Source organism: Gadus chalcogrammus, chromosome 13, assembly GCF_026213295.1.
Source record: "Gadus chalcogrammus isolate NIFS_2021 chromosome 13, NIFS_Gcha_1.0, whole genome shotgun sequence".
Taxonomy (NCBI): domain Eukaryota; kingdom Metazoa; phylum Chordata; class Actinopteri; order Gadiformes; family Gadidae; genus Gadus; species Gadus chalcogrammus.
The window spans coordinates 1,530,816-1,542,397 of record NC_079424.1 but is presented as its reverse complement, the minus strand read 5'-3'; positions in this window follow the sequence as shown (position 1 = coordinate 1,542,397).

Here is an 11,582-nt window from a genome sequence, read left to right as displayed (position 1 = left end):
CAGAAGATACATGTTCTCTAAATGAATATTTACTTTCTGTTGTACGTATAAATCCTCCTTGGTATTTCCCTGCTGCTGCATGCATTATGAATGTTTATTGGCATTCTGAAATTCTCTCTCGGTGTAGTATGATGAAAGGAACACGGGAGCATTCAATGTAGCACACATTTTCAGAAAGAATATCATAACATACATGATGACGCACAACGGGATATTAATAAATATTACTACTACTGTATTAATGGTGTGGCAGTCATGCTTAAATGATGCCCGTTTTCAGAGTTTTCTCTCTTTAATGTTACGCTACTAACCAGATGGCAGTCACTGTCTATCTAACCATCACTTTCAATTATTCCCCATTCAGCCTCAGGTACATCTGATCTATAATTAAAAACCGTACATTAAAGTGTGTGGCAGCTCTGCAGACTCACTCCAACATTAGCATACTTAGGTCCCCCTCCCTTTTAAAACAGCATTGTGAAGCCGAGCATAGCACTAGCATAGGAAAGAATTAAGATCGAATGCTCTGAAAAAGAACACAATGTCAACAGACTCTATGTTTGCAAAGTTGCTGTGAGTTACCGTTGCTCGTAACCATGGGGACCAACACCTTCCCATCCTTCCGAGAGCTCCTGGCACTTTTTTTAAATCTCATATTGTTCCAATTTGAGCTGGTAGGGGGTTCACCAACGTCTTAAGGAGCACGTTTAAAAAACGACTTGAGATGACCAGTTTAAAACTAAAGTAAAAACAAATTGAGATGTAGACAGTTTGGAAGCTGAATAATTATAATAAATAAAAGACTTTGATGAACTCATAAATATACAGGGTTGTCATGACATCCAATTACAGTAATGGTCAAAGTGTTATTATTATCATGTGTTTTCCGTCGCCGTGCCTGTACCTAACTTGACGCATCGAATGATTTGTAAGCAAGTGACTGCTACACTAATAGACTTCACGACTCATTGAATACCATTACAATACGTTACATCACATTCACTGATTCTTATCCACAGCGACTTACAACAATGGCTACATATGTCCCCAGCCCAAGTCGTTCCCTGGGGGTGTTTGTTTAACATTTCAAAGACAACCACGGTCCCATGGTACCCTCCCTCACCTCCATACCCAAATCTTCAAACCCAGAAACGGTCTGAACTCCTCCGTTACCGCAGGTTTCAAATCTTGAATCGGCATTTCTCCATCAGCTTACTCTCTGCTTAGCAGAGTATGAAATGCCAACAATAGGACGCAATAACACAGAAAACCACCGACTGCATTGCAAAAGGTCCACTTATCGCGCCGCTAACCTCAAGATAAACCAAAGCTAGCCTCAGAAACCCCCTCTCCGTTGTTTACTCGCTCCTTTCATCCAATGTGCTCTCCTGGGCGCGACGCTGAGCTATTATTCACATGAACACACTCTGTGTACCTTAAATAAGTCTATTATTTACATATATAGGTGAGGGCCAATACTGGGTTCAGCCGTAGTCGAGGGGAGTACTGCTCTACTTTCTTTTCTCTCTAAAGTTAGGAGTCACCTCACTGCTCACACCCCGGGCTGCTGCTACAGGCGGCCCCTACAGCAGAACTGATTTAATTTTGGTTCCCAAAGGGGACATATACCTTTGTGAACTCTGATGCGGAGTTCGAAGTGGTGCGGGCGACGGCTTCTGTGGGCTTCAGCCCAACACCCAAACTCTTCTCTGCCCAGCTCCCGGATAAACCTACCATCTACCATGTGCGTATTAACGAAACGTATAATCTGCAATAGTTATTTCATGTTAATCTTATGGAAACGTATAATATGGTTGTAAATGTATTATTCGCATGAATGTGCATCAACAATAAATTAGTTTCACTTAAATGTGAAATGTTTTACAAGTTTGTATTTTACTTGGAGCAAGGGGTATTAACTTTGTTTTATAACGTTTTTAACGTTCCACTTTCTCTCCGGGAGAATTCCAGCTCCGCTTGCTTCGGAGAAAGTGGGCTCGAAATAGCCCCTCTGTTTCACACCAGGGGCATCGTCTTCAGATCGGGGGGCTTTCCAGTTCTCTCCCCCGCTAATGGGATTGGCGTTTATTGGTTTGGGTTTGGGCGGGTAGACGTGGCCAGGCGGTCTGTGGCGACGTGTACACAACCCAAACCCCAACGACGGTTCCTCATGGACCCCTCATCATGTTCAGTGCCGCTCCACTCCTCTGCAGAGAGGGTCTTAATTTCCCTGCTCAAGAGACGAGGACAGAGCCCCTCTCCTTCTCCGTGACACGGCCGTCTGCGACGCGTCCGTTAGGCTGAGGAATCTGGTTCGTCTTCTTCAACCGACTCAAAGGATCTGCTGGCTATGCCTGAGTTAGAGGGTCGATTTTTGTGCCGTTCAATATGCAAAGCAAGGCACTAACACTGCCTCGGTTATGGGTGCTATTCCCTATAGAGCTCAATATCAGTATATCACACACTCTATTAGGTGGTTTGGATGAAGGAATATATTTCCCTCTTGCTACCGGATTGATTAAACAAAACAAAGCACCACTTTCATCCTGTGTTATAAATATATGAATCATGTATATACTTCCTACAGTCTCTCCATCATGCAGTAATTACCGCATTAGGGAAAATTGCTGATTGCTTTATTCAGGTAACTTTGAATGGGTGAGGCTTTTTTGTGTTATTTTTAAGACATGTATCAATGATACAGGCGACACACAGATAAGCCAACACAGAATGAAAGGAAATGAAACAGCAAAGAAAAATGTAATAACACCAAAGACAAAAAGCCACCAAGGACATTTATATAAAAGGGGAGGGATTGTTTTTGTGTGCATTCAGTCCAATGTTCATTCACACCCAGTGTTATAATCGAATGACTGCCATTCACTGACAATGGTATATTTTCAGTTTCCAGAACAGTGGCATAGAAAGTCATTCAAATTGTTGGGTGGTTCGATTGGAAGCGGCTGGTGTCAATCAAACTACAAACTCGGCGGTGCTCATCTAAATAACGAGGACCCACCCCCTCGTTTTCATCAATTTTAGCCAATGGCTCGCTTCAACAGCCAATGCCCTCGAGTCAAGTCATTTGCCACATCCAAGGAATCTCCCTCATTTAAACATCAAATGCCACATAATGAGAAACAGGGAGTGACATTAACTCTATCACACACAACGACCGCCTTGCATACAAAGAAGACGCTAGTGTGTGTGTGTGTGTGTGTGTGTGTGTGTGTGTGTGTGTGTGTGTGTGTGTGTGTGTGTGTGTGTGTGTGTGTGTGTGTGTGTGAGAGAGAGCTAATAGGTGTTTGTGTGTGATAATGTGTGTAATTGTGTGGAGTTGCACACATATGAGATGCTTCTGTGTGTGTGTGTGTGTGTGTGTGTGCGTGTCTCTCACACAAACACACCAGCATCTCATAGATTTATGCAACCCCACACAATTACACACATTATCAAACACAAACACACACGCCGCTCCACACACACACCCACCCCACACAATTACATACATTATCACACACACAAATCTCCGCCACCCCCCTTACACACACTATCACACGCCCCACTTCACAAACACGCACGTCCCCACGCACAATTACACACACACACACACACACCACACCCCTAAGGAATCCCACCAATTTCACTTTAAATGGAGGCTAATGAAAGCCATCAATGGGGTCAATTTTGTCCCACATGTCAGCCCTGTAGTGCAGCCTGCCTATCTGGCTGATCAATGAGGAGCCTGAGGTGGAAAGAGATCGCACACACACACACACACACATCGCACACACACACCTCGCACACACACTCTGCTGACACATTCCTGAGAGCGGTCACACCCACGGGGGGTGATTTCAGATAGAGCCCCTCCTCCCCGCAGCACAATAGATCAATGGGGCGACTTTACAGGCTGCTGCTGCTGCGTCGTCACCCAATACCTTCTCTGGCCCGGCCCGGGTACCAGCGCAGGGGCAGGGTAGGGTGGGAGGGGACCATAGAGGGGGGGGGTAGAGAGGTGAGGTGAGAGCCGGGGGGGGATAGAGAGGTGAGGTGAGGGGGGGGGGGGGGGGGGGATAAAGAGGTGAGGTGAGAGCGGGGGGGGGGGGGGGGATAGAGAGGTGAGGTGGGGGGGGATAAAGAGGTGAGGTGGGGGGGGGATAGGGTAGGGAAAGAGAGGGATGCATGGAGAGAAAGGGAGAGTTTGAGGGAGAGAGAGACAGAAAGGAGGGAGAGAATAAGGTGGGTTATTGTTTTTTGTACTAGACTGTTTACATTTAAAATATGAGGGCATTATTTTAGTTTCAACGTGTTTTGGCAGTGTTCTTGTAGGTTCCCATGCCAATAAATTCCTTTGCATAGAAAGAGAGAAGAAAATAGAAAATTAAGGGAGTGCGAGAAATTAAGTTGTTTTGAGTAAACACAAAAAGACAGATAGAACCCAGACACACACACACACACACACAAATAAACACAAACACAGACACAAACACAGAGACAGAGGCTATACTTAGTTTCACTTTTGCATTTTGCATGACTATTGAAAGATCAACACAAGTCTGTGTGTGTGCGCGTGTGTGTGTGTTACTTGCAAGACATCTCCAGTCTGTAGTGTTTCTAATCTTCTGTCGGGGTCGCCGGAGAGTTGTTTGTACCAAAGGACTACATAGCAGATCTCTATCAGGGTTTACAGGATCATTCCCCCATCACGGCCATCAGTAAGCCCCAGGCCTTCTCCCAGCGCCCGGACAAGCACTGGAATTTTGTTGGAATTCTTCCGCCTTTGATGGGTGATCAATCGATAAGCAAAACAATGACATGAATATGTTATGAAAAACTTGTGAAGTAGACATGATCAACTATGAAAGCAGATGTCTACCGTACACTGGTTGAATTAAAATAAGCTTTTCACCATTCCACATTTAAAGTGCTTTCTTTTTCATCCTGTTTCGCCAGCTGCCGATTTTAGGGCATTGTTTAAGAAATCTATATGCGTAAACCTCTTTTAAGATTCATCCACTAAGGAGACTTTGTTTTCCCAGTGGTTTTGCCAAACTGCCATCTAATGTAGGCCAGTGAATCCCTTTGAGACTTTATCAGGGATTTATGCTCTACAAATAAACGTAATCAACAATCATTCCCCCATCAAACCTTGGAATCACACAAAATGCTACTTCATTAATTAAAAAACACCAAATTAGTTAAAAAAAAATAGAACTTGTAAACAGCTCACAAATGAAGATTAGGAAATTCCACCTGTCTGAGGGTCGCTCCAGTTCAGTTAAAACTGTTGAAGATGTTAAACATTAACATCCATTTATTTGCAGAACCTCAACGGGCAGGAATGTCCCCTGATCTGACCGGGGATAAGGTGCGCCGCCAGATGCCATGCAAGGACACAAATACATATTTACCTCAAGCGGACGAAGAGTCACTCTCAGACGGCGGGCTAGACAAAACAGCGGCCGCAACCTTGGAGAGCCACGGACGCCTAAACCTTTATCGGCAGCAGCAGGAGTTTACAGAACACTCTGACATCAGTGGAACTCACTGTTCCCTTCAACCCGGTTTAGAACGACTGCAACCATGACTCCCACTCAGCCACCATCCCCTCTCTCCCTCTCTCTCCCTCTTCTCCATCAAACCGAACATTGTACATTGACGGCATTTAGCCGTAATTTAGACACTTTTATCCAAAGCGACTTCTAATAAGTACATTTGTCTGAAGAGACAGAAACAACATACATCGCTATTGGTAACGTAAGGATGTTCATAGAACCAAGCGCCAAGCACTCACAATCGCTAGGTTAACCCATTCCCCGCACACAACAAAGATAGCTAGGATAAGATGCTATACAACGCAAAGTACTATTTTTAAGTGCAAGGACACACAACATACAATAAGCGTACATATTAAGCGCCAATGTTTTGAAACATTGGAATAGTACTATTTAAACATTTAGCAGGCGCTTCCACCCAAAGCCATGTCCAGGGATTCCTTCTGGCAGCAGTCCACCGCCTCAACCACGCGGTACTGCTATCCTTGCCCCGCTCAGAGTACCTGTTCAGCATATGTATAGATACATGTGTGCCGAACTCAGAGACATACAGGACACATACATCACACACTATACAGTCCCAGTACATCCCCCGAGACCATACCCTACGTGGCTGCTGGCAGGGGGCCAAGACGTGGAACCAATCTCATCATGTGCGGTAAATTCTCTTCAAGAAGAAATCCGGAAATCCACACTAAGCCCCAAATCCTGCCACTGTGTTATAGTGAGCATCTGAGAGTGGCTGTGCCGTGTTCGCACGCTACAGGAACCATAGGAGCCAGGGCCTGCTATCTGACTGCCTTCATCTACCTCTGATGTTCACGTCTCCTTTATCTTACGGTTCATATTGTGCTCGCTTTTTGTGTTTTGTGATTATATTGACAGTCCTCCAGCCAACACAAGGTGGATTCAAAAGTCCTCTTTGAATACATGTGAGTTGAATCGCCTTCTACAATGAAAATTAAACGAAAATGGAATTGTGCTTGTTTTGTCTGTGTTTTTTTTTTTTATGTTGTTGTCGGTGGGTCCTAGAACTTTTTCTGCCAACAGCCGGTTCCAGCCAGGAAGAACCGGTCTTATGTGTTCCCTTCCCCTGGTTTCCTCTCCCCCCCACTGGGACATTGGCCATGTCTGTTGGATGGTTGTAATAGAATAGGAAATGATAGAATACATCGAGAAGAGAATAGCAGGGAAAGGCATAGGATCGCACAGGCTCCAATGCAGTCGGACAGAAAAGGAGGCAGAATAGAATGGGTGGCATAAAAAACATTGAAGCTTACATTGACCCCCATGGAGCTCAACTGGTAGAGCATGGAATTAACACCGGCAGGGTCGCAGGTTCGATGTCCACCCCAAGCTAAAAATGTATTCACTGACACAGAACTACATGCACTAAAGCAAGAAAGGTCACTCCTTATAATATATAATCATACACACTCATTTCCAAGTGTTTCTGTACGGACTGTGAGGCATTAACAGGGTATGTTAATGGACCCAGGGTCCTCGTGTCAGCCCGTCACTCCTCACTCCCCGATGCCTTGCTCCAGCCCCTTTAATTGGAGCGCGGGAGGGGGGGGGGGGGGGGGGGGGGAGGAGGGGTGTTGGTCATGCGGCTGACCCTGAGAAACCATCCATTCCACCAAAGTCAATCAAAAGCGCATCATGTCATTACGGCTGATAATGATGTGCCCGCACAGCAGAGAGAATCGTGCACATGCTTGTTAATCTCAACGGGTCGCCATTAGGGCAACGGACATAACGAGAGACACTTTGCTCCCTGACGGGTCTCACAAAAACCCTGGGATATTCGTTCACGTGGAGACCTCCCACCTCACTCTGGGTGAGGGCAGCCTGGCTCCACCCTGGGGGGGGGGGGGAGAGACCACGGTCCTCCACAGCAGAACCCTAGCCCGTTGGTGATATGGATGATATTGATTGGTTTTTCACTTGTCGTTGTCGTTATTTGGCCTGATCCTGATCCAGCCAAACATCGTACAGCCCCTTGTGCCATAAATGTTCCAGATCTCTGGATCAGTAGTAGTAGTAGCAGCAGCAGCAGCATCAGTAGCAGTAGTAGTAATAGCTTTATATTTAAATCGGGGAGAAGCTTTTACCTAAAATGACTTCTAATTGAGGCTGAGCACAATGAAAGCACATTCAATCAAAATTGGGGGCAGCTACAAATAAATCAAAGCTCGGGTTTAAAAACAATGACCGGAAATGAATGTAGCTGTGGGGGTAGGCGTAGCCCCAGTCTTAAACCAACATCAAATGCAGGCTGTGGTATGACACAGTAACAAGGACTGATCAGGGATCTGCCGCTCACTCTTTTGTGATCCTCCGGATCGCCCACACATGAGACACCCGGTGACAATGAGCGAGGCGCCAAACACAACCTCAAAAGACATTTGTGATGACAACAGCGCCTCATAGACGTTCCGTCTCGCGTCCTTCACTGTCTCCGCTGTTCCAAACACAATCTCGGCATCTCTCTCTCTCTCTCTCTCTCTCTCTCCCACTCCCACACCTGCTTGGGAGCGCACGGGGACACCGGGAGACAAGGCTGTGCGAACCCCCGCCTCATGTCCCCGTGTCGTGGTTCGCTGCACATAGCATAACTCTTTCTCACAACAACCGAATTACCCGCGAATATGTGTAATTCTGTTTTGGTAAATGTGTGTGTAGGATAAGCGTATTAATTACCATGTTAAGTGAATCATGGGTGACATTACAAGCGGCAGTGGAGTAGCGCGTGTGTTCAGCCTGGGGGTGTCCCTCCCCACAGTCAGCAGCACTCGCTGGGCCCCGTGCGGCTCACAGCCGGGGGTCACCAGGCACCCGCGTAAGCGGGGCTTTCAGAGAGACCTGATGTAAGTAGCTGTGATGTAAATATGCATCCCATTGTTTCCCTACATCAGGTGTGGACGGATGATGAAAACGGAGGCACTTCATGACGAAACACGTCAAGCACACGTATGTAGCGATGACATATGCATCGTCGGTGTGTGCTGCGTCGGAGGAAACATCCCAACCGAATGCCAACGCTGCTCGCGGGAGATACGGGTTCAATTCCCAGCCCGGATGGGACTCTGTTCCCTGGGTTGAGTGTGGCTTGTTCTCCTGGGCTTCCTCAGGCACTCTGTTTTCCCTCCCCCTGCCAGAGACAGGTAGGTTAGGTTAATTGGAGACCCTACGATAGCAGGCGCTGTGACTGGTGTGTGAGTGGTGTGTGAGCACCGCGGAGGCTGAAAGAGACTGGCATCCTATTAAATGTTTCTCTCTTCCCCCCACGCCTCCAGTCTGCTGGGACCGACTCCAGCAATAGTGACCCCGGCCAGGGAGAAGAGGGGAAGATGATGGAAGGATGAATGAAATAACAAGGAGATGGATGGATGATGAAATTGCAATGAGATGGATGGTTAGATCGATGGATGAAGGAAATAACAATGAGATGGATGGATAGATGGATGGCTGATGGATGGCTGAATTGGCAAATGGATGGATGGATGGATGAAATGACATATTGAAGGATGGATTTATGAATGGAAGGATGAATTATTTGCCAGATAGGTGGATGGATGAATGGACAAAATAATCTCCAGAAAGATGAATGGATGAAAAGGCAGATGGATGGATGGCTGAATGGATGAATCACATATTAATGATTAAATTAGGAGATGTATGGATGTCTTTGCAGATGGTTGGATGAATTGGCAACTGGATATATGTGTGGATGAACCGCCAGATTGACAATTTCCGAAGCCCTTGACTATAAATTGTGTCGTGATCTAAGCTGAGGGAATAAATGACGACCACTGGGCTGAAGGGACTGTTCAACATGAAGCCAGCATCCTCTCCTGGTCCCAAGCTACAGCTTTGGAGTCCTGCGTATTGCACACCAAGCAAGGGGTCGTTACGACGCTGGCTAATTAGTCAGACCCTTAATGTGGCGCTCCGCTCTGCCACCTAAAACCATATTAATGCAGAAGGTTTCCCGTGAATATATTTGCCGTGTTTCCGCTTGAATCCTGATTCCTTCGTCCTTGATTTTTTCGCCGTGATGCTCCGGCTTTTTGGGTTGTTGTTGTGCAGTTGGAGCCCTGAGTTGTGTCTTCCAGTTCAAGTTGGCAGCGGCGGTGCGAGTCATCCAGCCTTGGACCGGCGTATGTTTGTACAGACGGTGTCTGGGTCATCCTACCCACGGATCAGCAGAAGGACTAAACAATATTTACAGTGAGCTAGAGGAAGCATGGCCCGCCACATGTTGGGTCATGTGAGGAAATAAATAAAACTACTTAATATTTAGATTGGAACATGTTGACATTCAAAATTGCCACCCAAACACGCACACAGACACACACAAACTAAGTTAACTAAAATGCGAACAGCTGTTCCCAGTAAGATACATAAACATAAAATAAGGAATAGCCTATTATGAATAAAAACACAATGCACAAATAATGTACACACATTAATGTTCCAAAACACACAAAAAAAGCCCTCCAAATCACAGCCAATTCTCACACAGGCCTGTTTTCTATCTCAGTGTCGTTATTAGCTTGATATATGCACACATGTTTGTATACTACGGTTGGCCCGAATACATCATTTAATGCTTTCGATAATCGTTAGGTTATCCCAAACAACAAACAAATATAATTCTCTTTTCTTTTCTTTTCTTACCCCGACTTGCTCAGACAGCTACTGCAAAATCGCGTTTTGTCACTTACTGTTTTCCCTTTCATTTCTACAGTGATATTTTAAAAGCGCAAAAAGCAAAAACTGCACTAGCACGTAGAATTGCTGCACACCAGTGGCTTGCGGGTCCACTCGTCGACCGAGCCGGACTCGGTTACAGCAGAGCTTCGATATAGCCTGGACATTTCAGAAGAAACACAGCCTCAGTAGTACGAAAGTATGTCCAGCTATCACCAAGCAAAATGGTGTTTTGAACATTCTGTTTGTGTTGGTTTTGATGAAAATGTACGGCAGGACTAACGCTATTCCCCAGAATAGAAATAACACGGTGCTATTGTGGGTGCCTGAACATTGCTATGTTCAATTAATCTTTATTGCATTACCAACATGTTATTATTTGCAACAGGGTTTCACACACTTAGAGTCTAGATGGGAGTCGCAGGGCCTACAGAAACACAAAGTATTCAAACCTTGACCTGAGTTACAAATATTACTCACGAACATCCAGAGATTCAAATATACATCACTATTGTAAACCCAGGCAGGGACACAAACACACCACAACACATTTACACACATAACACATGCATCAGAACACACCCGGGGAAAGTTCAGCATCGACACACGTATATACACACAGCACCTCACACGCATAGAACACACAAACACCACACCCCTGAGGAATCGCACCAATTTAACCCAAATGGCGATACACACGGACATAGTGTACACAAGCACAAACCCTGTGCGCACAACCTCCCACTTCTACACATACACTGTACAACATGCATGCATACACGATTCACCCTCAACCTACTTCTCACACACACACAGACACAGACACAAAGACACACACACACGCACACACACACACACCACAGAGCCCCTGTTTGTGTGTGCCCCATTTTCCCTGACAGCGAGCAGATGAAATATTAAAGAGAGGGACGGCATCCTAACCTACATAACACTTCCTGCGCTGCCAGTTCAACTGACGGTGCTAGCGGGCTGTGGGTTGTAAGAGTACAGCAGACTGAGTGAGATAACACACACACCGTGGTGGTGTCAGACACAAGGACCAGCCGGCCTCCTCCTACTCCTCCTGGCCCTACCAAGGTGGTCAACACTAAACACATGCCCCCCCCGTGGCCCCTTTAACAAAGACACTCTCACACCGTTTGGTCCGATAGGCTTGTAGGGGGTTTCACACTCTCCACCACTATTAACCCATAAATATCAACACATTTGCAAACGCGTTGAAACATAACCATATTGATTGTGTGCGTGGGTTCATCTCTTTGCCACAGCCCAGAAACCTGTGAACTTAAT